Here is a 26,161-nt window from a genome sequence, read left to right on the forward strand (position 1 = left end):
ATTTTCCGTTTGAACTGTGCACAACATGAAGAGACGGAACACTGGCGGCTTGTCACAATGCCCCCCGATGACATCACAATAGCGCTGCTGCCTAGAAAACAAGCTGCGCAGAAGAAGTTGTTCTTTGGGTGGGAGGGTGGGCTAGTGGAAGGAGGGGGCAATCTCTTTTTTTCCCGGGTGGTAGGGGGATGACAGGAGAAGGGAAGCGGGTGGTGAGAAAGGTACAGAGGGCAGGGTTTGGGGGCTGGGAAGGAAAGGGAAAAGATTAGGGTTTGGGGATGATGAAAGGGCTTTCTACGGGTAAGGATGGCAAAGGGTGGCAGTGACGGAAAGTCAGGCAACCTGTCCTGTCCGTCTTTTTGTATCGTGAATTGGAAAGACTGCAAGGGGGAGGGGAGTTGCTTGCGCCCTAAAGGAGGAGTTATTCAGATTCATTGCAGTGGGCGGCGGCTGCAAAACGCACCATTCTTCTTGTTTTGGCTCTGCAAAGCAGCCTTTTCAAGGGTTGGCTTGGGTGACAAAATGTCTTGTGTAGGCGTGGGTTTGTCTCCCTCTCGCTCTCTCTCCCTAAGATGTGTCCGGCATAGGCCAGGGTGCCACTCGAGGCCCAAACCAATTCTGGTTATCGCTTCTCGGCCTTTTGGCTAAGATCAAGTGTAGTATCTGTTCTTATCAGTTTAATATCTGATACGTCCCCTATCTGGGGACCATATATTAAATGGATTTTTAGAACAGGGAGATGGAAAAAGAGCTTGCTCTGTCCACTCCACGCATTGACCTGGTATTGCAGTACCTCCAGGAACGGTGCACCCCTTCTTAACCCAGTTTCCAAAAGCAGAACTCAATTCACCTGATTCATATTAGCCCGATTTAATGAATTGGAAGAAAGCATACGTCTTCATATGCACCTCAATTTGGCCCATTCACTTTTCACACTTCCTCCTTTTGTTTTTTATCTTTCACACTTTTGACTTTCTTTATTCATCCAAATAGCAAACTCATCACCACTCAACCTGACCAACTCGGCTATGTCCCCGTGCTGCAGTTCTCTGTCTTATCTAGATCATTTGCAATTGAATGGAATAGATCCCTTTTGGACAAAGTGGATTCACCTGCTGCTGCAGTGACCACAGGTGTGATAACATCTAGAATTGGCATCTGGTGCGATCTCTCCGCTTCCACTCCAAAGAAAGTTACCTGTTTATTCCTATCATGCATTGGTTTTTGGGGTTTTCTTTGAGTAATGATGATCTCTTTAGTAGTCTGTTGGCGCCCTCTCCTGGAGGAATAGTTTGCTTGCTCTTGGACATTCTAAAAGAGAGGTCATGATAGACATTGAGCTTCTGAGCTCAATTGGGGACAGTCATGGGTGATGAATGTTTGCAACCTACTGCGAAGCCTCATACCGCAATATAAGGAACGTCAAATACTAAGAAAGGGCGGCCTATGAAAGAATTACTACTTTCAATAAGTACACTTAAACGGCTAATTGGGAATAGAAAAACTGTAAAAAGCCCTCTGAGAAAGCCCCCCTCTAACCTTTGATAGTAAGCTTTTCTGTAGTCTGCCTGTTGATGTATTTTCCGTTTGAACTGTGCACAACATGAAGAGACGGAACACTGGCGGCTTGTCACAATGCCCCCCGATGACATCACAATAGCGCTGCTGCCTAGAAAACAAGCTGCGCAGAAGAAGTTGTTCTTTGGGTGGGAGGGTGGGCTAGTGGAAGGAGGGGGCAATCTCTTTTTTTCCCGGGTGGTAGGGGGATGACAGGAGAAGGGAAGCGGGTGGTGAGAAAGGTACAGAGGGCAGGGTTTGGGGGCTGGGAAGGAAAGGGAAAAGATTAGGGTTTGGGGATGATGAAAGGGCTTTCTACGGGTAAGGATGGCAAAGGGTGGCAGTGACGGAAAGTCAGGCAACCTGTCCTGTCCGTCTTTTTGTATCGTGAATTGGAAAGACTGCAAGGGGGAGGGGAGTTGCTTGCGCCCTAAAGGAGGAGTTATTCAGATTCATTGCAGTGGGCGGCGGCTGCAAAACGCACCATTCTTCTTGTTTTGGCTCTGCAAAGCAGCCTTTTCAAGGGTTGGCTTGGGTGACAAAATGTCTTGTGTAGGCGTGGGTTTGTCTCCCTCTCGCTCTCTCTCCCTAAGATGTGTCCGGCATAGGCCAGGGTGCCACTCGAGGCCCAAACCAATTCTGGTTATCGCTTCTCGGCCTTTTGGCTAAGATCAAGTGTAGTATCTGTTCTTATCAGTTTAATATCTGATACGTCCCCTATCTGGGGACCATATATTAAATGGATTTTTAGAACAGGGAGATGGAAAAAGAGCTTGCTCTGTCCACTCCACGCATTGACCTGGTATTGCAGTACCTCCAGGAACGGTGCACCCCTTCTTAACCCAGTTTCCAAAAGCAGAACTCAATTCACCTGATTCATATTAGCCCGATTTAATGAATTGGAAGAAAGCATACGTCTTCATATGCACCTCAATTTGGCCCATTCACTTTTCACACTTCCTCCTTTTGTTTTTTATCTTTCACACTTTTGACTTTCTTTATTCATCCAAATAGCAAACTCATCACCACTCAACCTGACCAACTCGGCTATGTCCCCGTGCTGCAGTTCTCTGTCTTATCTAGATCATTTGCAATTGAATGGAATAGATCCCTTTTGGACAAAGTGGATTCACCTGCTGCTGCAGTGACCACAGGTGTGATAACATCTAGAATTGGCATCTGGTGCGATCTCTCCGCTTCCACTCCAAAGAAAGTTACCTGTTTATTCCTATCATGCATTGGTTTTTGGGGTTTTCTTTGAGTAATGATGATCTCTTTAGTAGTCTGTTGGCGCCCTCTCCTGGAGGAATAGTTTGCTTGCTCTTGGACATTCTAAAAGAGAGGTCATGATAGACATTGAGCTTCTGAGCTCAATTGGGGACAGTCATGGGTGATGAATGTTTGCAACCTACTGCGAAGCCTCATACCGCAATATAAGGAACGTCAAATACTAAGAAAGGGCGGCCTATGAAAGAATTACTACTTTCAATAAGTACACTTAAACGGCTAATTGGGAATAGAAAAACTGTAAAAAGCCCTCTGAGAAAGCCCCCCTCTAACCTTTGATAGTAAGCTTTTCTGTAGTCTGCCTGTTGATGTATTTTCCGTTTGAACTGTGCACAACATGAAGAGACGGAACACTGGCGGCTTGTCACAATGCCCCCCGATGACATCACAATAGCGCTGCTGCCTAGAAAACAAGCTGCGCAGAAGAAGTTGTTCTTTGGGTGGGAGGGTGGGCTAGTGGAAGGAGGGGGCAATCTCTTTTTTTCCCGGGTGGTAGGGGGATGACAGGAGAAGGGAAGCGGGTGGTGAGAAAGGTACAGAGGGCAGGGTTTGGGGGCTGGGAAGGAAAGGGAAAAGATTAGGGTTTGGGGATGATGAAAGGGCTTTCTACGGGTAAGGATGGCAAAGGGTGGCAGTGACGGAAAGTCAGGCAACCTGTCCTGTCCGTCTTTTTGTATCGTGAATTGGAAAGACTGCAAGGGGGAGGGGAGTTGCTTGCGCCCTAAAGGAGGAGTTATTCAGATTCATTGCAGTGGGCGGCGGCTGCAAAACGCACCATTCTTCTTGTTTTGGCTCTGCAAAGCAGCCTTTTCAAGGGTTGGCTTGGGTGACAAAATGTCTTGTGTAGGCGTGGGTTTGTCTCCCTCTCGCTCTCTCTCCCTAAGATGTGTCCGGCATAGGCCAGGGTGCCACTCGAGGCCCAAACCAATTCTGGTTATCGCTTCTCGGCCTTTTGGCTAAGATCAAGTGTAGTATCTGTTCTTATCAGTTTAATATCTGATACGTCCCCTATCTGGGGACCATATATTAAATGGATTTTTAGAACAGGGAGATGGAAAAAGAGCTTGCTCTGTCCACTCCACGCATTGACCTGGTATTGCAGTACCTCCAGGAACGGTGCACCCCTTCTTAACCCAGTTTCCAAAAGCAGAACTCAATTCACCTGATTCATATTAGCCCGATTTAATGAATTGGAAGAAAGCATACGTCTTCATATGCACCTCAATTTGGCCCATTCACTTTTCACACTTCCTCCTTTTGTTTTTTATCTTTCACACTTTTGACTTTCTTTATTCATCCAAATAGCAAACTCATCACCACTCAACCTGACCAACTCGGCTATGTCCCCGTGCTGCAGTTCTCTGTCTTATCTAGATCATTTGCAATTGAATGGAATAGATCCCTTTTGGACAAAGTGGATTCACCTGCTGCTGCAGTGACCACAGGTGTGATAACATCTAGAATTGGCATCTGGTGCGATCTCTCCGCTTCCACTCCAAAGAAAGTTACCTGTTTATTCCTATCATGCATTGGTTTTTGGGGTTTTCTTTGAGTAATGATGATCTCTTTAGTAGTCTGTTGGCGCCCTCTCCTGGAGGAATAGTTTGCTTGCTCTTGGACATTCTAAAAGAGAGGTCATGATAGACATTGAGCTTCTGAGCTCAATTGGGGACAGTCATGGGTGATGAATGTTTGCAACCTACTGCGAAGCCTCATACCGCAATATAAGGAACGTCAAATACTAAGAAAGGGCGGCCTATGAAAGAATTACTACTTTCAATAAGTACACTTAAACGGCTAATTGGGAATAGAAAAACTGTAAAAAGCCCTCTGAGAAAGCCCCCCTCTAACCTTTGATAGTAAGCTTTTCTGTAGTCTGCCTGTTGATGTATTTTCCGTTTGAACTGTGCACAACATGAAGAGACGGAACACTGGCGGCTTGTCACAATGCCCCCCGATGACATCACAATAGCGCTGCTGCCTAGAAAACAAGCTGCGCAGAAGAAGTTGTTCTTTGGGTGGGAGGGTGGGCTAGTGGAAGGAGGGGGCAATCTCTTTTTTTCCCGGGTGGTAGGGGGATGACAGGAGAAGGGAAGCGGGTGGTGAGAAAGGTACAGAGGGCAGGGTTTGGGGGCTGGGAAGGAAAGGGAAAAGATTAGGGTTTGGGGATGATGAAAGGGCTTTCTACGGGTAAGGATGGCAAAGGGTGGCAGTGACGGAAAGTCAGGCAACCTGTCCTGTCCGTCTTTTTGTATCGTGAATTGGAAAGACTGCAAGGGGGAGGGGAGTTGCTTGCGCCCTAAAGGAGGAGTTATTCAGATTCATTGCAGTGGGCGGCGGCTGCAAAACGCACCATTCTTCTTGTTTTGGCTCTGCAAAGCAGCCTTTTCAAGGGTTGGCTTGGGTGACAAAATGTCTTGTGTAGGCGTGGGTTTGTCTCCCTCTCGCTCTCTCTCCCTAAGATGTGTCCGGCATAGGCCAGGGTGCCACTCGAGGCCCAAACCAATTCTGGTTATCGCTTCTCGGCCTTTTGGCTAAGATCAAGTGTAGTATCTGTTCTTATCAGTTTAATATCTGATACGTCCCCTATCTGGGGACCATATATTAAATGGATTTTTAGAACAGGGAGATGGAAAAAGAGCTTGCTCTGTCCACTCCACGCATTGACCTGGTATTGCAGTACCTCCAGGAACGGTGCACCCCTTCTTAACCCAGTTTCCAAAAGCAGAACTCAATTCACCTGATTCATATTAGCCCGATTTAATGAATTGGAAGAAAGCATACGTCTTCATATGCACCTCAATTTGGCCCATTCACTTTTCACACTTCCTCCTTTTGTTTTTTATCTTTCACACTTTTGACTTTCTTTATTCATCCAAATAGCAAACTCATCACCACTCAACCTGACCAACTCGGCTATGTCCCCGTGCTGCAGTTCTCTGTCTTATCTAGATCATTTGCAATTGAATGGAATAGATCCCTTTTGGACAAAGTGGATTCACCTGCTGCTGCAGTGACCACAGGTGTGATAACATCTAGAATTGGCATCTGGTGCGATCTCTCCGCTTCCACTCCAAAGAAAGTTACCTGTTTATTCCTATCATGCATTGGTTTTTGGGGTTTTCTTTGAGTAATGATGATCTCTTTAGTAGTCTGTTGGCGCCCTCTCCTGGAGGAATAGTTTGCTTGCTCTTGGACATTCTAAAAGAGAGGTCATGATAGACATTGAGCTTCTGAGCTCAATTGGGGACAGTCATGGGTGATGAATGTTTGCAACCTACTGCGAAGCCTCATACCGCAATATAAGGAACGTCAAATACTAAGAAAGGGCGGCCTATGAAAGAATTACTACTTTCAATAAGTACACTTAAACGGCTAATTGGGAATAGAAAAACTGTAAAAAGCCCTCTGAGAAAGCCCCCCTCTAACCTTTGATAGTAAGCTTTTCTGTAGTCTGCCTGTTGATGTATTTTCCGTTTGAACTGTGCACAACATGAAGAGACGGAACACTGGCGGCTTGTCACAATGCCCCCCGATGACATCACAATAGCGCTGCTGCCTAGAAAACAAGCTGCGCAGAAGAAGTTGTTCTTTGGGTGGGAGGGTGGGCTAGTGGAAGGAGGGGGCAATCTCTTTTTTTCCCGGGTGGTAGGGGGATGACAGGAGAAGGGAAGCGGGTGGTGAGAAAGGTACAGAGGGCAGGGTTTGGGGGCTGGGAAGGAAAGGGAAAAGATTAGGGTTTGGGGATGATGAAAGGGCTTTCTACGGGTAAGGATGGCAAAGGGTGGCAGTGACGGAAAGTCAGGCAACCTGTCCTGTCCGTCTTTTTGTATCGTGAATTGGAAAGACTGCAAGGGGGAGGGGAGTTGCTTGCGCCCTAAAGGAGGAGTTATTCAGATTCATTGCAGTGGGCGGCGGCTGCAAAACGCACCATTCTTCTTGTTTTGGCTCTGCAAAGCAGCCTTTTCAAGGGTTGGCTTGGGTGACAAAATGTCTTGTGTAGGCGTGGGTTTGTCTCCCTCTCGCTCTCTCTCCCTAAGATGTGTCCGGCATAGGCCAGGGTGCCACTCGAGGCCCAAACCAATTCTGGTTATCGCTTCTCGGCCTTTTGGCTAAGATCAAGTGTAGTATCTGTTCTTATCAGTTTAATATCTGATACGTCCCCTATCTGGGGACCATATATTAAATGGATTTTTAGAACAGGGAGATGGAAAAAGAGCTTGCTCTGTCCACTCCACGCATTGACCTGGTATTGCAGTACCTCCAGGAACGGTGCACCCCTTCTTAACCCAGTTTCCAAAAGCAGAACTCAATTCACCTGATTCATATTAGCCCGATTTAATGAATTGGAAGAAAGCATACGTCTTCATATGCACCTCAATTTGGCCCATTCACTTTTCACACTTCCTCCTTTTGTTTTTTATCTTTCACACTTTTGACTTTCTTTATTCATCCAAATAGCAAACTCATCACCACTCAACCTGACCAACTCGGCTATGTCCCCGTGCTGCAGTTCTCTGTCTTATCTAGATCATTTGCAATTGAATGGAATAGATCCCTTTTGGACAAAGTGGATTCACCTGCTGCTGCAGTGACCACAGGTGTGATAACATCTAGAATTGGCATCTGGTGCGATCTCTCCGCTTCCACTCCAAAGAAAGTTACCTGTTTATTCCTATCATGCATTGGTTTTTGGGGTTTTCTTTGAGTAATGATGATCTCTTTAGTAGTCTGTTGGCGCCCTCTCCTGGAGGAATAGTTTGCTTGCTCTTGGACATTCTAAAAGAGAGGTCATGATAGACATTGAGCTTCTGAGCTCAATTGGGGACAGTCATGGGTGATGAATGTTTGCAACCTACTGCGAAGCCTCATACCGCAATATAAGGAACGTCAAATACTAAGAAAGGGCGGCCTATGAAAGAATTACTACTTTCAATAAGTACACTTAAACGGCTAATTGGGAATAGAAAAACTGTAAAAAGCCCTCTGAGAAAGCCCCCCTCTAACCTTTGATAGTAAGCTTTTCTGTAGTCTGCCTGTTGATGTATTTTCCGTTTGAACTGTGCACAACATGAAGAGACGGAACACTGGCGGCTTGTCACAATGCCCCCCGATGACATCACAATAGCGCTGCTGCCTAGAAAACAAGCTGCGCAGAAGAAGTTGTTCTTTGGGTGGGAGGGTGGGCTAGTGGAAGGAGGGGGCAATCTCTTTTTTTCCCGGGTGGTAGGGGGATGACAGGAGAAGGGAAGCGGGTGGTGAGAAAGGTACAGAGGGCAGGGTTTGGGGGCTGGGAAGGAAAGGGAAAAGATTAGGGTTTGGGGATGATGAAAGGGCTTTCTACGGGTAAGGATGGCAAAGGGTGGCAGTGACGGAAAGTCAGGCAACCTGTCCTGTCCGTCTTTTTGTATCGTGAATTGGAAAGACTGCAAGGGGGAGGGGAGTTGCTTGCGCCCTAAAGGAGGAGTTATTCAGATTCATTGCAGTGGGCGGCGGCTGCAAAACGCACCATTCTTCTTGTTTTGGCTCTGCAAAGCAGCCTTTTCAAGGGTTGGCTTGGGTGACAAAATGTCTTGTGTAGGCGTGGGTTTGTCTCCCTCTCGCTCTCTCTCCCTAAGATGTGTCCGGCATAGGCCAGGGTGCCACTCGAGGCCCAAACCAATTCTGGTTATCGCTTCTCGGCCTTTTGGCTAAGATCAAGTGTAGTAGCACCATCCCTGCTCGATCAGCTAGAAGAAGAGGGTCTGCTGGAGATACCCTTACCAGCAGGTGCCAAAGAGGAAGAACCGCCCGACCGGAGTGGTAACTAAGGCACACCGCCTGCTCTAACTTTCTCTTTCCTCCAATGACTGCTAACATTAACATCTTTTCCATTAATGTTAGGAGCATCAGAGACAAGTTCCGACGTCAGACAATTTTTGCGTTCCTTAACACTCAGTCTAGTGATGTATTTTTCCTGCAGGAATGCTCCCTTCCCTCCTCTAGGTCCTTCAACCATCTGGCCAGGGAGTGGACCCATGGCCCATCCTACTGGTCTGGCGGGGGCGACTGTAGGTCCGCGGGGGTCGCCGTGCTGATCAGGGGAAGCGCCTTCACATTGGACTCTGTTCAGGAAATCGTCTGCGGCAGGTTACTGCTCGTGGATGGCACCTGGGCGGGAGAACCTGTCAGGTTCATCAATGTGTATGCTTCTCCTGTGAAGAGCGATCGACTGGAGCTCCTCCAAGCCCTGCGCCCTCAGCTCGCTACCGCCAGGACGGTAGTGATGGCCGGGGATTTCAACTGCCCGATTGAGGAGGATGGACGCAGTTCTGGAACGGCTGCCAAGTTGGACGTCACATCCAAACTGCTCATTGAGATGGTGACCGAAGCCTCTCTTGTGGACGTTGTTGGCTCCATCGGACACGGATCTGTGAACTATTCATGGTGCCGATCCGATGGCTCGCTGCGTTCCAGGATTGACTTTGTGTTTACCTCTCGGGCGGTTGGGCGGAGTGGGCACTCGATGGTCCCCTGCTTCTTCTCTGACCACAGAGCCATTCACTTTCAAGGTGTGCTGGGCCATGGCTTCCCCATTGGCCCGGGCTCCTGGAAGCTGAACTGCTCTCTGCTGGAAAAGGGTGAGATTCTGGAGGAGCTTAGAGCTGCCTACTCCACGTGGCGGGCCTACAAGGCGGGCTTCCAGTCTGTTTCTGACTGGTGGGAATACGTTAAACTCGAGTTCCGTTTCTTCTTTCAGGCAAAGAGTCAACAACAGGCGTGTCTGAAGAGGAGGGACTTCAGGAGACTCCAGCGTGAGCTGCGTTCCCTGCAGGACCTTCTTCGATGCGGCTGGGACGTGAGAGAGGAGCTGGAGGAGACTAAGAGGAGCCTGAAAAGGCACTTCGAGGAGGAGTCCGAGCGAATTGTCTTCCGTTCCAAAGTGGAGAACCTGGAGAAGGGTGAGAAATGTAACTCGTTCTTTTTCAGGAAACTCCACGCCGGTCACACGCCCATGAATGAACTACGAGACGAGAGTGGAAGCATGCGACGCGGGAAAGAGAATGTGATGAAGGTCGTCAGCGACTTCTACAGCGAACTCTACGCCCGCAAGACTACTGACCCCGAGGCCGCCGATAAGTTCCTGTCAGGTATCACTAACCATCTTGACCCTGCAGACGCGGCGGCCATGGACGTTCCTCTGACGGTGGACGAGCTGCTCTCGGCCGCCAAATCCTTTAGTTCTGGCAGGACACCGGGCAGTGACGGCCTCCCAGCAGAGCTCTATGTAGCGCTGGGAGACCTAATCTGTCCGGACCTGTTAGGGCTGTATGAGGAGATGGTGGTGGAGGGCAGAATGCCTCCATCTCTGAGGGAAGGAATGGTCACGATCCTGTACAAGCGTAAAGGAGAGAGGTGCGACCTGAAGAATTGGCGTCCCATCACCCTTCTGAATGTCGACTACAAGATCCTGGCCAAGACGATGGCAACGAGACTGAAGACGGTTATCGGACGGATCATCCACCCGGATCAGACCTGCGGCATCCCCGGACGTCGCATCGCAGACAGCCTGGCTCTCATGCGGGACACGGTCGAGTACATCAAAGCCCGCCGGGTGCACGCAGCCCTGATCTCGTTGGATCAGGAAAAGGCCTTCGACCGTGTTTCCCATGAGTTCCTGGGCAAAGCTCTGCACAGGTTAGGTTTGGGTAACATGTTTTGTTTGTATGTCCAACTAATGTATTTTGATATTCACAGCTCGGTGTTGGTAAACGGCTGGAAGACTGACCCCTTCCCGGTCCTCTCAGGGGTCAGACAAGGCTGTCCTCTGTCACCTCTTCTTTTTGTTTGTGTTATAGAACTCTTTGCAGAGGCTATCCGGCGGAATGGAGAGATCAGAGGGATCACCGCACCAGGACCAGAACGCTTCGAGGTCAAGTGCTCGCTCTACATGGACGACGTGACCGTCTTCTGCGCGGACCGGCGCTCAGTCGACACCCTCGTCCAGACCTGTGAGACCTTCGGACGGGCTTCGGGAGCCAAAGTCAACTGCGGGAAGTCGGAAGCCATGCTCTTCGGGGACTGGCAGCCGGCCTCTTCCGCCCCCTTCCCTTTCAGCATCCAGCCGGATTTCATCAAGGTTCTTGGAGTCTGGTTCGGGAAGGAAGGAGCAGCCCTCAAGTCCTGGGAGGAACGCTTGACCAAGATCACCCAACGGATCGGTCTGTGGAGCCTCAGACGCCTCACCTGTGAGGGCAAAGCACTGGTCCTGCGTAACGAGGTACTGCCCGTGCTGCAGTACACGGCCCAGGCCTGGCCCCCCCTTGCCACCGTGTGCAGGGCCATTACCAGGACGGTGTTTCGTTTTGTCTGGGGATCCAAGATGGACAGAGTAAAGCGGAGCATCATGTACAAGGATCCTCGCAAGGGTGGGAAGGGCGTACCCGATATCCCCACCCTCCTGCGATCCTCCTTCGTATGTGACTGCGTTCGACGAACTCTGCGAGTCAAGAGAGGTTCCGCGGGTGGGTCCATGTCTCGCTTCTTCCTGCTCCCCCTTTGGAGACGGTTAGGCTGGGACAAGTGGGACAGCTCCTTCCCCTACAACTGGACGGCGCCATGGTTCTACGGAGACGTGGTTCGGTTTGTGAGGGAACACCAACTGGAGGGACTCAAGCCTGATTTGTGGAAGCCAAAGACTATCCACAAACTCATCAGAGCCAAGGACGAAATGGAGAACATTCCAGGACTTCATCACGACACACTGGAGACTGTTTGGACAAACGTGTCATCGGCTGGATTGACCAACGGGCACAAGGACTTGTCATGGATGGCGATACAGGGCGGACTGCCCGTCCGGTCATTCATGCATGCCCGGAACCTGTGCAAAACCCGGTACTGCCCAAGGTGCCCCTTCGTGGAGGAAACATCGCTGCATGCCTTTTGGGACTGCCGTTTCGCACAGCGCCTGTTGGTTGCCCTGGAGGATGACCTGAGGAACTCCGTCCCCAGAGGGAGCCTATCGTACCATTCCGTACTTTATGGACTCTTCCCTGGGACTCACACCGTTGGAGCCATCCAGGAGGCTTGGCGCCTTATGAACTGCTTTAAGGACGCTATTTGGGTCGCCAGGAACCGGCTCATCTTGAAGAGGGAGAGGATGTCTATCCAGGATTGCCGCAGGCTGATCCACAGCCTGCTCAGAGACTATTCCATCATGGACAGTCCGGACGACAGCGCCGAGGAGGAGGTTTAGACCTCTTCCATGCCCCCTCCCTCCTTTTCCCGTTATGTGCGTCTTTCAATAAAGCTTCGGGCCTGTGATTTCCCCACCCTATCCCCCTTTTCCCCTACCCCCATCCCCCAATCGCCGGTTCGTCGTTATTTATTGTCTAACTTTTTCTTTCAGCTTGAGTGTTATGGATAAGCATAGGAGCGTGATGTATAGTTTAGTGCGTCGTACTCTATGGCTATGTAAGAAGGATTGTATATTTCTGTGTGTACGGGGCTGCGGCACTGTACACGGTTTGTTACCTATTTGTGAGTAGTGCAGGATAATAAAGATGCTGTTAAATCAAAAAATCTGTTCTTATCAGTTTAATATCTGATACGTCCCCTATCTGGGGACCATATATTAAATGGATTTTTAGAACAGGGAGATGGAAAAAGAGCTTGCTCTGTCCACTCCACGCATTGACCTGGTATTGCAGTACCTCCAGGAACGGTGCACCCCTTCTTAACCCAGTTTCCAAAAGCAGAACTCAATTCACCTGATTCATATTAGCCCGATTTAATGAATTGGAAGAAAGCATACGTCTTCATATGCACCTCAATTTGGCCCATTCACTTTTCACACTTCCTCCTTTTGTTTTTTATCTTTCACACTTTTGACTTTCTTTATTCATCCAAATAGCAAACTCATCACCACTCAACCTGACCAACTCGGCTATGTCCCCGTGCTGCAGTTCTCTGTCTTATCTAGATCATTTGCAATTGAATGGAATAGATCCCTTTTGGACAAAGTGGATTCACCTGCTGCTGCAGTGACCACAGGTGTGATAACATCTAGAATTGGCATCTGGTGCGATCTCTCCGCTTCCACTCCAAAGAAAGTTACCTGTTTATTCCTATCATGCATTGGTTTTTGGGGTTTTCTTTGAGTAATGATGATCTCTTTAGTAGTCTGTTGGCGCCCTCTCCTGGAGGAATAGTTTGCTTGCTCTTGGACATTCTAAAAGAGAGGTCATGATAGACATTGAGCTTCTGAGCTCAATTGGGGACAGTCATGGGTGATGAATGTTTGCAACCTACTGCGAAGCCTCATACCGCAATATAAGGAACGTCAAATACTAAGAAAGGGCGGCCTATGAAAGAATTACTACTTTCAATAAGTACACTTAAACGGCTAATTGGGAATAGAAAAACTGTAAAAAGCCCTCTGAGAAAGCCCCCCTCTAACCTTTGATAGTAAGCTTTTCTGTAGTCTGCCTGTTGATGTATTTTCCGTTTGAACTGTGCACAACATGAAGAGACGGAACACTGGCGGCTTGTCACAATGCCCCCCGATGACATCACAATAGCGCTGCTGCCTAGAAAACAAGCTGCGCAGAAGAAGTTGTTCTTTGGGTGGGAGGGTGGGCTAGTGGAAGGAGGGGGCAATCTCTTTTTTTCCCGGGTGGTAGGGGGATGACAGGAGAAGGGAAGCGGGTGGTGAGAAAGGTACAGAGGGCAGGGTTTGGGGGCTGGGAAGGAAAGGGAAAAGATTAGGGTTTGGGGATGATGAAAGGGCTTTCTACGGGTAAGGATGGCAAAGGGTGGCAGTGACGGAAAGTCAGGCAACCTGTCCTGTCCGTCTTTTTGTATCGTGAATTGGAAAGACTGCAAGGGGGAGGGGAGTTGCTTGCGCCCTAAAGGAGGAGTTATTCAGATTCATTGCAGTGGGCGGCGGCTGCAAAACGCACCATTCTTCTTGTTTTGGCTCTGCAAAGCAGCCTTTTCAAGGGTTGGCTTGGGTGACAAAATGTCTTGTGTAGGCGTGGGTTTGTCTCCCTCTCGCTCTCTCTCCCTAAGATGTGTCCGGCATAGGCCAGGGTGCCACTCGAGGCCCAAACCAATTCTGGTTATCGCTTCTCGGCCTTTTGGCTAAGATCAAGTGTAGTATCTGTTCTTATCAGTTTAATATCTGATACGTCCCCTATCTGGGGACCATATATTAAATGGATTTTTAGAACAGGGAGATGGAAAAAGAGCTTGCTCTGTCCACTCCACGCATTGACCTGGTATTGCAGTACCTCCAGGAACGGTGCACCCCTTCTTAACCCAGTTTCCAAAAGCAGAACTCAATTCACCTGATTCATATTAGCCCGATTTAATGAATTGGAAGAAAGCATACGTCTTCATATGCACCTCAATTTGGCCCATTCACTTTTCACACTTCCTCCTTTTGTTTTTTATCTTTCACACTTTTGACTTTCTTTATTCATCCAAATAGCAAACTCATCACCACTCAACCTGACCAACTCGGCTATGTCCCCGTGCTGCAGTTCTCTGTCTTATCTAGATCATTTGCAATTGAATGGAATAGATCCCTTTTGGACAAAGTGGATTCACCTGCTGCTGCAGTGACCACAGGTGTGATAACATCTAGAATTGGCATCTGGTGCGATCTCTCCGCTTCCACTCCAAAGAAAGTTACCTGTTTATTCCTATCATGCATTGGTTTTTGGGGTTTTCTTTGAGTAATGATGATCTCTTTAGTAGTCTGTTGGCGCCCTCTCCTGGAGGAATAGTTTGCTTGCTCTTGGACATTCTAAAAGAGAGGTCATGATAGACATTGAGCTTCTGAGCTCAATTGGGGACAGTCATGGGTGATGAATGTTTGCAACCTACTGCGAAGCCTCATACCGCAATATAAGGAACGTCAAATACTAAGAAAGGGCGGCCTATGAAAGAATTACTACTTTCAATAAGTACACTTAAACGGCTAATTGGGAATAGAAAAACTGTAAAAAGCCCTCTGAGAAAGCCCCCCTCTAACCTTTGATAGTAAGCTTTTCTGTAGTCTGCCTGTTGATGTATTTTCCGTTTGAACTGTGCACAACATGAAGAGACGGAACACTGGCGGCTTGTCACAATGCCCCCCGATGACATCACAATAGCGCTGCTGCCTAGAAAACAAGCTGCGCAGAAGAAGTTGTTCTTTGGGTGGGAGGGTGGGCTAGTGGAAGGAGGGGGCAATCTCTTTTTTTCCCGGGTGGTAGGGGGATGACAGGAGAAGGGAAGCGGGTGGTGAGAAAGGTACAGAGGGCAGGGTTTGGGGGCTGGGAAGGAAAGGGAAAAGATTAGGGTTTGGGGATGATGAAAGGGCTTTCTACGGGTAAGGATGGCAAAGGGTGGCAGTGACGGAAAGTCAGGCAACCTGTCCTGTCCGTCTTTTTGTATCGTGAATTGGAAAGACTGCAAGGGGGAGGGGAGTTGCTTGCGCCCTAAAGGAGGAGTTATTCAGATTCATTGCAGTGGGCGGCGGCTGCAAAACGCACCATTCTTCTTGTTTTGGCTCTGCAAAGCAGCCTTTTCAAGGGTTGGCTTGGGTGACAAAATGTCTTGTGTAGGCGTGGGTTTGTCTCCCTCTCGCTCTCTCTCCCTAAGATGTGTCCGGCATAGGCCAGGGTGCCACTCGAGGCCCAAACCAATTCTGGTTATCGCTTCTCGGCCTTTTGGCTAAGATCAAGTGTAGTATCTGTTCTTATCAGAACAAACTGAGCTAGCTACACTTGACGAGATACGATCAGGGAGACGAGCTCCGAAGCCCAGCCGAGACCGGAAGAGGGAGATCGGACGGAAGAAGAGCTTGGCAGAAAGAAGCAAGAAGACGAAGGCTCGGAGAAGACTTGGGGAGACCAGAGGAACTTCGAGGAGGAACACAGCGGGAGAAGACACCCGGAGAAGAATCCAAGATCCAGCTCCGGGAACTCAAGCAGGAACCAGCCATGGCAAGCAAGCCAGAGAAGGCAGCCAAGAAGGCTCAGGACCCAGGGACCTCCAGGAAGGCTCATCCAGAGGCTTCTTCGGCCCAAGAGGCCCCTACCTCCGACGCCAGCCAGCCGGAGGGAGCCCGGACGCCGCCTGAAAAGGCTCCAACCCTGGAGCCTTGGATGCGGCAGACGGTCGCCCTGAAGCTAAAGGCGGTGGATGGTAGGTTGCCGGACATGTCCAGCGACGTGTTCTGCAAGAAGATGATTCTGGATCAGGGCTTCTCCAGGGCGGAAACCCTGAGTGTCCAGACCTTCATGACTGGCATTTTTCTGGTAACCTTTGCCACGGTGAATGCCTGCAGGAGATACTGGGAGGCGATGAACGCAGCAATGCCGGACTCCCCTTTTCATTCTTTTTTAGGATCCTGTCCTATACAGAGGGATGAGAAGAGGATCACGGTCTCCATGCGGAACCCGCACACCCCAGGAAGAGACATCTCCACGTTCCTGGGACGTCTCTGCACAGTGGTGAGGGAGCCATCCCACATCCTTAACGGCAACGGATTCTGGACGGGTAAGTGGTCAGTAACCGTTCGACTCTACAGGGAACCAGCATCCGAGGATGGTCTCCAGCACCTGCCCCCGACATTCTCTCTGGGAAACTCCTTTGGTCTCATCTACTACCCGGACATGCCACACAACTGCAGGAAATGTGGCGGGAAAGGGCATTCGATGAAGACCTGCAAGGAGGACGCCTGCAGGGTTTGCCGGGTGACGGGACACAGCTCCAAGGACTGCCCAAAGAAGAAGACTTGCAACCTATGTGGACAGGCGGACCACCTTTACAAGGACTGCCCACAGCGGGAGAAATCCTGGGCAAGGGTTGCCGCGGTGACCCAGTATCGGGTAGTCGCAGCTTCGTCGACCAAGGCAGCTACGACCAAGGCCACAGAGGCCAAGGACAAGGCGGCCAAGAACCCGGCGACCGTGGCTCCAGCCGATGCCCCAGCAGCCACGGAGTCCAGGAAAAAGGGTAAGAAAACTGTTGCCCCCTCCCTGGTCCCCCCCCCTGTCACCCCTGTCCAAACCCCTCCCCCCCCGGCCAACCCTACTGAGGATTCCACTACCTCCACCTCATTTCCCTACTCCTCAGTTGGTCTCCTCACCCCCCCCCCAAAGCCCACTCTCCCTCCCCAGACCATGAGAGCAGAGGACCTCAGCACTCTTGCACTTTTCACCGAGGAGGATTTTCCAGCTCTTGTCTCCTCAGGTACAGGCCAAAGGAAAAGGAAGGTGGAAGATAGTCCTGTCGCAGAACCTTCCAAGCTGTTCATTGTGGATCCCAATCCACCCCAGGAAGAGGAGGATGGCCTCCTCCCAGAACCGGACGTGTTGGAGCAGATGGTGGAGTCCCTTGTGGCCGAAGAAGAAATGGAGGAGTCGGAAGCCACTGAGGCACCATCCCTGCTCGATCAGCTAGAAGAAGAGGGTCTGCTGGAGATACCCTTACCAGCAGGTGCCAAAGAGGAAGAACCGCCCGACCGGAGTGGTAACTAAGGCACACCGCCTGCGCTAACTTTCTCTTTCCTCCAATGACTGCTAACATTAACATCTTTTCCATTAATGTTAGGAGCATCAGAGACAAGTTCCGACGTCAGACAATTTTTGCGTTCCTTAACACTCAGTCTAGTGATGTATTTTTCCTGCAGGAATGCTCCCTTCCCTCCTCTAGGTCCTTCAACCATCTGGCCAGGGAGTGGACCCATGGCCCATCCTACTGGTCCGGCGGAGGCGACTGTAGGTCCGCGGGGGTCGCCGTGCTGATCAGGGGAAGCGCCTTCACATTGGACTCTGTTCAGGAAATCGTCTGCGGCAGGTTACTGCTCGTGGATGGCACCTGGGCGGGAGAACCTGTCAGGTTCATCAATGTGTACGCTTCTCCTGTGAAGAGCGATCGACTGGAGCTCCTCCAAGCCCTGCGCCCTCAGCTCGCTACCGCCAGGACGGTAGTGATGGCCGGGGATTTCAACTGCCCGATTGAGGAGGATGGACGCAGTTCTGGAACGGCTGCCAAGTTGGACGTCACATCCAAACTGCTCATTGAGATGGTGACCGAAGCCTCTCTTGTGGACGTTGTTGGCTCCATCGGACACGGATCCGTGAACTATTCATGGTGCCGATCCGATGGCTCGCTGCGTTCCAGGATTGACTTTGTGTTTACCTCTCGGGCGGTTGGGCGGAGTGGGCACTCGATGGTCCCCTGCTTCTTCTCTGACCACAGAGCCATTCACTTTCAAGGTGTGCTGGGCCATGGCTTCCCCATTGGCCCGGGCTCCTGGAAGCTGAACTGCTCTCTGCTGGAAAAGGGTGAGATTCTGGAGGAGCTTAGAGCTGCCTACTCCACGTGGCGGGCCTACAAGGCGGGCTTCCAGTCTGTTTCTGACTGGTGGGAATACGTTAAACTCGAGTTCCGTTTCTTCTTTCAGGCAAAGAGTCAACAACAGGCGTGTCTGAAGAGGAGGGACTTCAGGAGACTCCAGCGTGAGCTGCGTTCCCTGCAGGACCTTCTTCGATGCGGCTGGGACGTGAGAGAGGAGCTGGAGGAGACTAAGAGGAGCCTGAAAAGGCACTTCGAGGAGGAGTCCGAGCGAATTGTCTTCCGTTCCAAAGTGGAGAACCTGGAGAAGGGTGAGAAATGTAACTCGTTCTTTTTCAGGAAACTCCACGCCGGTCACACGCCCATGAATGAACTACGAGACGAGAGTGGAAGCATGCGACGCGGGAAAGAGAACGTGATGAAGGTCGTCAGCGACTTCTACAGCGAACTCTACGCCCGCAAGACTACTGACCCCGAGGCCGCCGATAAGTTCCTGTCAGGTATCACTAACCATCTTGACCCTGCAGACGCGGCGGCCATGGATGTTCCTCTGACGGTGGACGAGCTGCTCTCGGCCGCCAAATCCTTTAGTTCTGGCAGGACACCGGGCAGTGACGGCCTCCCAGCAGAGCTCTATGTAGCGCTGGGAGACCTAATCTGTCCGGACCTGTTAGGGCTGTATGAGGAGATGGTGGTGGAGGGCAGAATGCCTCCATCTCTGAGGGAAGGAATGGTCACGATCCTGTACAAGCGTAAAGGAGAGAGGTGCGACCTGAAGAATTGGCGTCCCATCACCCTTCTGAACGTCGACTACAAGATCCTGGCCAAGACGATGGCAACGAGATTGAAGACTGTTATCGGACGGATCATCCACCCGGATCAGACCTGCGGCATCCCCGGACGTCGCATCGCAGACAGCCTGGCTCTCATGCGGGACACGGTCGAGTACATCAAAGCCCGCCGGGTGCACGCAGCCCTGATCTCGTTGGATCAGGAAAAGGCCTTCGACCGTGTTTCCCATGAGTTCCTGGGCAAAGCTCTGCACAGGTTAGGTTTGGGTAACATGTTTTGCTTGTATGTCCAACTAATGTATTTTGATATTCACAGCTCGGTGTTGGTAAACGGCTGGAAGACTGACCCCTTCCCGGTCCTCTCAGGGGTCAGACAAGGCTGTCCTCTGTCACCTCTTCTTTTTGTTTGTGTTATAGAACTCTTTGCAGAGGCTATCCGGCGGAATGGAGAGATCAGAGGGATCACCGCACCAGGACCAGAACGCTTCGAGGTCAAGTGCTCGCTCTACATGGACGACGTGACCGTCTTCTGCGCGGACCGGCGCTCAGTCGACACCCTCGTCCAGACCTGTGAGACCTTCGGACGGGCTTCGGGAGCCAAAGTCAACTGCGGGAAGTCGGAAGCCATGCTCTTCGGGGACTGGCAGCCGGCCTCTTCCGCCCCCTTCCCTTTCAGCATCCAGCCGGATTTCATCAAGGTTCTTGGAGTCTGGTTCGGGAAGGAAGGAGCAGCCCTCAAGTCCTGGGAGGAACGCTTGACCAAGATCACCCAACGGATCGGTCTGTGGAGCCTCAGACGCCTCACCTGTGAGGGCAAAGCACTGGTCCTGCGTAACGAGGTACTGCCCGTGCTGCAGTACACGGCCCAGGCCTGGCCCCCCCTTGCCACCGTGTGCAGGGCCATTACCAGGACGGTGTTTCGTTTTGTCTGGGGATCCAAGATGGACAGAGTAAAGCGGAGCATCATGTACAAGGATCCTCGCAAGGGTGGGAAGGGCGTACCCGATATCCCCACCCTCCTGCGATCCTCCTTCGTATGTGACTGCGTTCGCCGAACTCTGCGAGTCAAGAGAGGTTCCGCGGGTGGGTCCATGTCTCGCTTCTTCCTGCTCCCCCTTTGGAGACGGTTAGGCTGGGACAAGTGGGACAGCTCCTTCCCCTACAACTGGACGACGCCATGGTTCTACGGAGACGTGGTTCGGTTTGTGAGGGAACACCAACTGGAGGGACTCAAGCCTGATTTGTGGAAGCCAAAGACTATCCACAAACTCATCAGAGCCAAGGACGAAATGGAGAACATTCCAGGACTTCATCACGACACACTGGAGACTGTTTGGACAAACGTGTCATCGGCTGGATTGACCAACGGGCACAAGGACTTGTCATGGATGGCGATACAGGGCGGACTGCCCGTCCGGTCATTCATGCACGCCCGGAACCTGTGCAAAACCCGGTACTGCCCAAGGTGCCCCTTCGTGGAGGAAACATCGCTGCACGCCTTTTGGGACTGCCGTTTTGCACAGCGCCTGTTGGTTGCCCTGGAGGATGACCTGAGGAACTCCGTCCCCAGAGGGAGCCTATCATACCATTCCGTACTTTATGGACTCTTCCCTGGGACTCACACCGTTGGAGCCATCCAGGAGGCTTGGCGCCTTATGAACTGCTTTAAGGACGCTATTTGGGTCGCCAGGAACCGGCTCATCTTGAAGAGGGAGAGGATGTCTATCCAGGATTGCCGCAGGCTGATCCACAGCCTGCTCAGAGACTATTCCATCATGGACAGTCCGGACGACAGCGCCGAGGAGGAGGTTTAAACCTCTTCAATGCCCCCTCCCTCCTTTTCCCGTTATGTGCGTCTTTCAATAAAGCTTCGGGCCTGTGATTTCCCCACCCTATCCCCCTTTTCCCCTACCCCCACCCCCCAATCGCCGGTTCGTCGTTATTTATTGTCTAACTTTTTCTTTCAGCTTGAGTGTTATGGATAGCATAGGAGCGTGATGTATAGTTTAGTGCGTCGTACTCTATGGCTATGTAAGAATGATTGTATATTTCTGTGTGTACGGGGCTGCGGCACTGTACACGGTTTGTTACCTTTTTGTGAGTAGTGCATGATAATAAAGATGCTGTTAAATCAAAAATCTGTTCTTATCAGTTTAATATCTGATACGTCCCCTATCTGGGGACCATATATTAAATGGATTTTTAGAACAGGGAGATGGAAAAAGAGCTTGCTCTGTCCACTCCACGCATTGACCTGGTATTGCAGTACCTCCAGGAACGGTGCACCCCTTCTTAACCCAGTTTCCAAAAGCAGAACTCAATTCACCTGATTCATATTAGCCCGATTTAATGAATTGGAAGAAAGCATACGTCTTCATATGCACCTCAATTTGGCCCATTCACTTTTCACACTTCCTCCTTTTGTTTTTTATCTTTCACACTTTTGACTTTCTTTATTCATCCAAATAGCAAACTCATCACCACTCAACCTGACCAACTCGGCTATGTCCCCGTGCTGCAGTTCTCTGTCTTATCTAGATCATTTGCAATTGAATGGAATAGATCCCTTTTGGACAAAGTGGATTCACCTGCTGCTGCAGTGACCACAGGTGTGATAACATCTAGAATTGGCATCTGGTGCGATCTCTCCGCTTCCACTCCAAAGAAAGTTACCTGTTTATTCCTATCATGCATTGGTTTTTGGGGTTTTCTTTGAGTAATGATGATCTCTTTAGTAGTCTGTTGGCGCCCTCTCCTGGAGGAATAGTTTGCTTGCTCTTGGACATTCTAAAAGAGAGGTCATGATAGACATTGAGCTTCTGAGCTCAATTGGGGACAGTCATGGGTGATGAATGTTTGCAACCTACTGCGAAGCCTCATACCGCAATATAAGGAACGTCAAATACTAAGAAAGGGCGGCCTATGAAAGAATTACTACTTTCAATAAGTACACTTAAACGGCTAATTGGGAATAGAAAAACTGTAAAAAGCCCTCTGAGAAAGCCCCCCTCTAACCTTTGATAGTAAGCTTTTCTGTAGTCTGCCTGTTGATGTATTTTCCGTTTGAACTGTGCACAACATGAAGAGACGGAACACTGGCGGCTTGTCACAATGCCCCCCGATGACATCACAATAGCGCTGCTGCCTAGAAAACAAGCTGCGCAGAAGAAGTTGTTCTTTGGGTGGGAGGGTGGGCTAGTGGAAGGAGGGGGCAATCTCTTTTTTTCCCGGGTGGTAGGGGGATGACAGGAGAAGGGAAGCGGGTGGTGAGAAAGGTACAGAGGGCAGGGTTTGGGGGCTGGGAAGGAAAGGGAAAAGATTAGGGTTTGGGGATGATGAAAGGGCTTTCTACGGGTAAGAATGGCAAAGGGTGGCAGTGACGGAAAGTCAGGCAACCTGTCCTGTCCGTCTTTTTGTATCGTGAATTGGAAAGACTGCAAGGGGGAGGGGAGTTGCTTGCGCCCTAAAGGAGGAGTTATTCAGATTCATTGCAGTGGGCGGCGGCTGCAAAACGCACCATTCTTCTTGTTTTGGCTCTGCAAAGCAGCCTTTTCAAGGGTTGGCTTGGGTGACAAAATGTCTTGTGTAGGCGTGGGTTTGTCTCCCTCTCGCTCTCTCTCCCTAAGATGTGTCCGGCATAGGCCAGGGTGCCACTCGAGGCCCAAACCAATTCTGGTTATCGCTTCTCGGCCTTTTGGCTAAGATCAAGTGTAGTATCTGTTCTTATCAGTTTAATATCTGATACGTCCCCTATCTGGGGACCATATATTAAATGGATTTTTAGAACAGGGAGATGGAAAAAGAGCTTGCTCTGTCCACTCCACGCATTGACCTGGTATTGCAGTACCTCCAGGAACGGTGCACCCCTTCTTAACCCAGTTTCCAAAAGCAGAACTCAATTCACCTGATTCATATTAGCCCGATTTAATGAATTGGAAGAAAGCATACGTCTTCATATGCACCTCAATTTGGCCCATTCACTTTTCACACTTCCTCCTTTTGTTTTTTATCTTTCACACTTTTGACTTTCTTTATTCATCCAAATAGCAAACTCATCACCACTCAACCTGACCAACTCGGCTATGTCCCCGTGCTGCAGTTCTCTGTCTTATCTAGATCATTTGCAATTGAATGGAATAGATCCCTTTTGGACAAAGTGGATTCACCTGCTGCTGCAGTGACCACAGGTGTGATAACATCTAGAATTGGCATCTGGTGCGATCTCTCCGCTTCCACTCCAAAGAAAGTTACCTGTTTATTCCTATCATGCATTGGTTTTTGGGGTTTTCTTTGAGTAATGATGATCTCTTTAGTAGTCTGTTGGCGCCCTCTCCTGGAGGAATAGTTTGCTTGCTCTTGGACATTCTAAAAGAGAGGTCATGATAGACATTGAGCTTCTGAGCTCAATTGGGGACAGTCATGGGTGATGAATGTTTGCAACCTACTGCGAAGCCTCATACCGCAATATAAGGAACGTCAAATACTAAGAAAGGGCGGCCTATGAAAGAATTACTACTTTCAATAAGTACACTTAAACGGCTAATTGGGAATAGAAAAACTGTAAAAAGCCCTCTGAGAAAGCCCCCCTCTAACCTTTGATAGTAAGCTTTTCTGTAGTCTGCCTGTTGATGTATTTTCCGTTTGAACTGTGCACAACATGAAGAGACGGAACACTGGCGGCTTGTCACAATGCCCCCCGATGACATCACAATAGCGCTGCTGCCTAGAAAACAAGCTGCGCAGAAGAAGTTGTTCTTTGGGTGGGAGGGTGGGCTAGTGGAAGGAGGGGGCAATCTCTTTTTTTCCCGGGTGGTAGGGGGATGACAGGAGAAGGGAAGCGGGTGGTGAGAAAGGTACAGAGGGCAGGGTTTGGGGGCTGGGAAGGAAAGGGAAAAGATTAGGGTTTGGGGATGATGAAAGGGCTTTCTACGGGTAAGGATGGCAAAGGGTGGCAGTGACGGAAAGTCAGGCAACCTGTCCTGTCCGTCTTTTTGTATCGTGAATTGGAAAGACTGCAAGGGGGAGGGGAGTTGCTTGCGCCCTAAAGGAGGAGTTATTCAGATTCATTGCAGTGGGCGGCGGCTGCAAAACGCACCATTCTTCTTGTTTTGGCTCTGCAAAGCAGCCTTTTCAAGGGTTGGCTTGGGTGACAAAATGTCTTGTGTAGGCGTGGGTTTGTCTCCCTCTCGCTCTCTCTCCCTAAGATGTGTCCGGCATAGGCCAGGGTGCCACTCGAGGCCCAAACCAATTCTGGTTATCGCTTCTCGGCCTTTTGGCTAAGATCAAGTGTAGTATCTGTTCTTATCAGTTTAATATCTGATACGTCCCCTATCTGGGGACCATATATTAAATGGATTTTTAGAACAGGGAGATGGAAAAAGAGCTTGCTCTGTCCACTCCACGCATTGACCTGGTATTGCAGTACCTCCAGGAACGGTGCACCCCTTCTTAACCCAGTTTCCAAAAGCAGAACTCAATTCACCTGATTCATATTAGCCCGATTTAATGAATTGGAAGAAAGCATACGTCTTCATATGCACCTCAATTTGGCCCATTCACTTTTCACACTTCCTCCTTTTGTTTTTTATCTTTCACACTTTTGACTTTCTTTATTCATCCAAATAGCAAACTCATCACCACTCAACCTGACCAACTCGGCTATGTCCCCGTGCTGCAGTTCTCTGTCTTATCTAGATCATTTGCAATTGAATGGAATAGATCCCTTTTGGACAAAGTGGATTCACCTGCTGCTGCAGTGACCACAGGTGTGATAACATCTAGAATTGGCATCTGGTGCGATCTCTCCGCTTCCACTCCAAAGAAAGTTACCTGTTTATTCCTATCATGCATTGGTTTTTGGGGTTTTCTTTGAGTAATGATGATCTCTTTAGTAGTCTGTTGGCGCCCTCTCCTGGAGGAATAGTTTGCTTGCTCTTGGACATTCTAAAAGAGAGGTCATGATAGACATTGAGCTTCTGAGCTCAATTGGGGACAGTCATGGGTGATGAATGTTTGCAACCTACTGCGAAGCCTCATACCGCAATATAAGGAACGTCAAATACTAAGAAAGGGCGGCCTATGAAAGAATTACTACTTTCAATAAGTACACTTAAACGGCTAATTGGGAATAGAAAAACTGTAAAAAGCCCTCTGAGAAAGCCCCCCTCTAACCTTTGATAGTAAGCTTTTCTGTAGTCTGCCTGTTGATGTATTTTCCGTTTGAACTGTGCACAACATGAAGAGACGGAACACTGGCGGCTTGTCACAATGCCCCCCGATGACATCACAATAGCGCTGCTGCCTAGAAAACAAGCTGCGCAGAAGAAGTTGTTCTTTGGGTGGGAGGGTGGGCTAGTGGAAGGAGGGGGCAATCTCTTTTTTTCCCGGGTGGTAGGGGGATGACAGGAGAAGGGAAGCGGGTGGTGAGAAAGGTACAGAGGGCAGGGTTTGGGGGCTGGGAAGGAAAGGGAAAAGATTAGGGTTTGGGGATGATGAAAGGGCTTTCTACGGGTAAGGATGGCAAAGGGTGGCAGTGACGGAAAGTCAGGCAACCTGTCCTGTCCGTCTTTTTGTATCGTGAATTGGAAAGACTGCAAGGGGGAGGGGAGTTGCTTGCGCCCTAAAGGAGGAGTTATTCAGATTCATTGCAGTGGGCGGCGGCTGCAAAACGCACCATTCTTCTTGTTTTGGCTCTGCAAAGCAGCCTTTTCAAGGGTTGGCTTGGGTGACAAAATGTCTTGTGTAGGCGTGGGTTTGTCTCCCTCTCGCTCTCTCTCCCTAAGATGTGTCCGGCATAGGCCAGGGTGCCACTCGAGGCCCAAACCAATTCTGGTTATCGCTTCTCGGCCTTTTGGCTAAGATCAAGTGTAGTATCTGTTCTTATCAGTTTAATATCTGATACGTCCCCTATCTGGGGACCATATATTAAATGGATTTTTAGAACAGGGAGATGGAAAAAGAGCTTGCTCTGTCCACTCCACGCATTGACCTGGTATTGCAGTACCTCCAGGAACGGTGCACCCCTTCTTAACCCAGTTTCCAAAAGCAGAACTCAATTCACCTGATTCATATTAGCCCGATTTAATGAATTGGAAGAAAGCATACGTCTTCATATGCACCTCAATTTGGCCCATTCACTTTTCACACTTCCTCCTTTTGTTTTTTATCTTTCACACTTTTGACTTTCTTTATTCATC

The 26,161-nt window shown here is 49.8% G+C and overlaps 9 non-coding genes and 3 pseudogenes across 9 annotated transcripts; all 12 read left to right on the forward strand.

The window, feature by feature from the left end:
* The first annotated feature begins 624 nt into the window (after positions 1 to 624).
* On the forward strand, positions 625 to 815 carry LOC142271166 (U2 spliceosomal RNA). Its single transcript, XR_012736330.1, has one exon. It is a non-coding gene; the product is annotated as a U2 spliceosomal RNA (small nuclear RNA).
* A 1,387-nt stretch (positions 816 to 2,202) lies between these two features.
* LOC142271168 (U2 spliceosomal RNA) lies at positions 2,203 to 2,393 on the forward strand. The gene has a single exon (XR_012736331.1). It is a non-coding gene; the product is annotated as a U2 spliceosomal RNA (small nuclear RNA).
* Positions 2,394 to 3,780: 1,387 nt separating this feature from the next.
* LOC142271169 (U2 spliceosomal RNA) lies at positions 3,781 to 3,971 on the forward strand. The gene has a single exon (XR_012736332.1). It is a non-coding gene; the product is annotated as a U2 spliceosomal RNA (small nuclear RNA).
* A 1,387-nt stretch (positions 3,972 to 5,358) lies between these two features.
* On the forward strand, positions 5,359 to 5,549 carry LOC142271170 (U2 spliceosomal RNA). Its single transcript, XR_012736333.1, has one exon. It is a non-coding gene; the product is annotated as a U2 spliceosomal RNA (small nuclear RNA).
* Positions 5,550 to 6,936: 1,387 nt separating this feature from the next.
* LOC142271171 (U2 spliceosomal RNA) lies at positions 6,937 to 7,127 on the forward strand. The gene has a single exon (XR_012736334.1). It is a non-coding gene; the product is annotated as a U2 spliceosomal RNA (small nuclear RNA).
* Positions 7,128 to 12,353: 5,226 nt separating this feature from the next.
* On the forward strand, positions 12,354 to 12,558 carry LOC142271195 (U2 spliceosomal RNA; annotated as a pseudogene).
* A 1,387-nt stretch (positions 12,559 to 13,945) lies between these two features.
* LOC142271172 (U2 spliceosomal RNA) lies at positions 13,946 to 14,136 on the forward strand. The gene has a single exon (XR_012736335.1). It is a non-coding gene; the product is annotated as a U2 spliceosomal RNA (small nuclear RNA).
* A 1,387-nt stretch (positions 14,137 to 15,523) lies between these two features.
* Positions 15,524 to 15,613, forward strand: LOC142271197 (U2 spliceosomal RNA; annotated as a pseudogene).
* Positions 15,614 to 21,052: 5,439 nt separating this feature from the next.
* Positions 21,053 to 21,256, forward strand: LOC142271193 (U2 spliceosomal RNA; annotated as a pseudogene).
* Positions 21,257 to 22,643: 1,387 nt separating this feature from the next.
* LOC142271173 (U2 spliceosomal RNA) lies at positions 22,644 to 22,834 on the forward strand. Its single transcript, XR_012736336.1, has one exon. It is a non-coding gene; the product is annotated as a U2 spliceosomal RNA (small nuclear RNA).
* Positions 22,835 to 24,221: 1,387 nt separating this feature from the next.
* Positions 24,222 to 24,412, forward strand: LOC142271175 (U2 spliceosomal RNA). The gene has a single exon (XR_012736338.1). It is a non-coding gene; the product is annotated as a U2 spliceosomal RNA (small nuclear RNA).
* A 1,387-nt stretch (positions 24,413 to 25,799) lies between these two features.
* Positions 25,800 to 25,990, forward strand: LOC142271176 (U2 spliceosomal RNA). Its single transcript, XR_012736339.1, has one exon. It is a non-coding gene; the product is annotated as a U2 spliceosomal RNA (small nuclear RNA).
* The last annotated feature ends 171 nt before the right edge of the window (positions 25,991 to 26,161 follow it).

Source organism: Anomaloglossus baeobatrachus, unplaced genomic scaffold, assembly GCF_048569485.1.
Source record: "Anomaloglossus baeobatrachus isolate aAnoBae1 unplaced genomic scaffold, aAnoBae1.hap1 Scaffold_3353, whole genome shotgun sequence".
Classification (NCBI taxonomy): Eukaryota; Metazoa; Chordata; class Amphibia; order Anura; family Aromobatidae; genus Anomaloglossus; species Anomaloglossus baeobatrachus.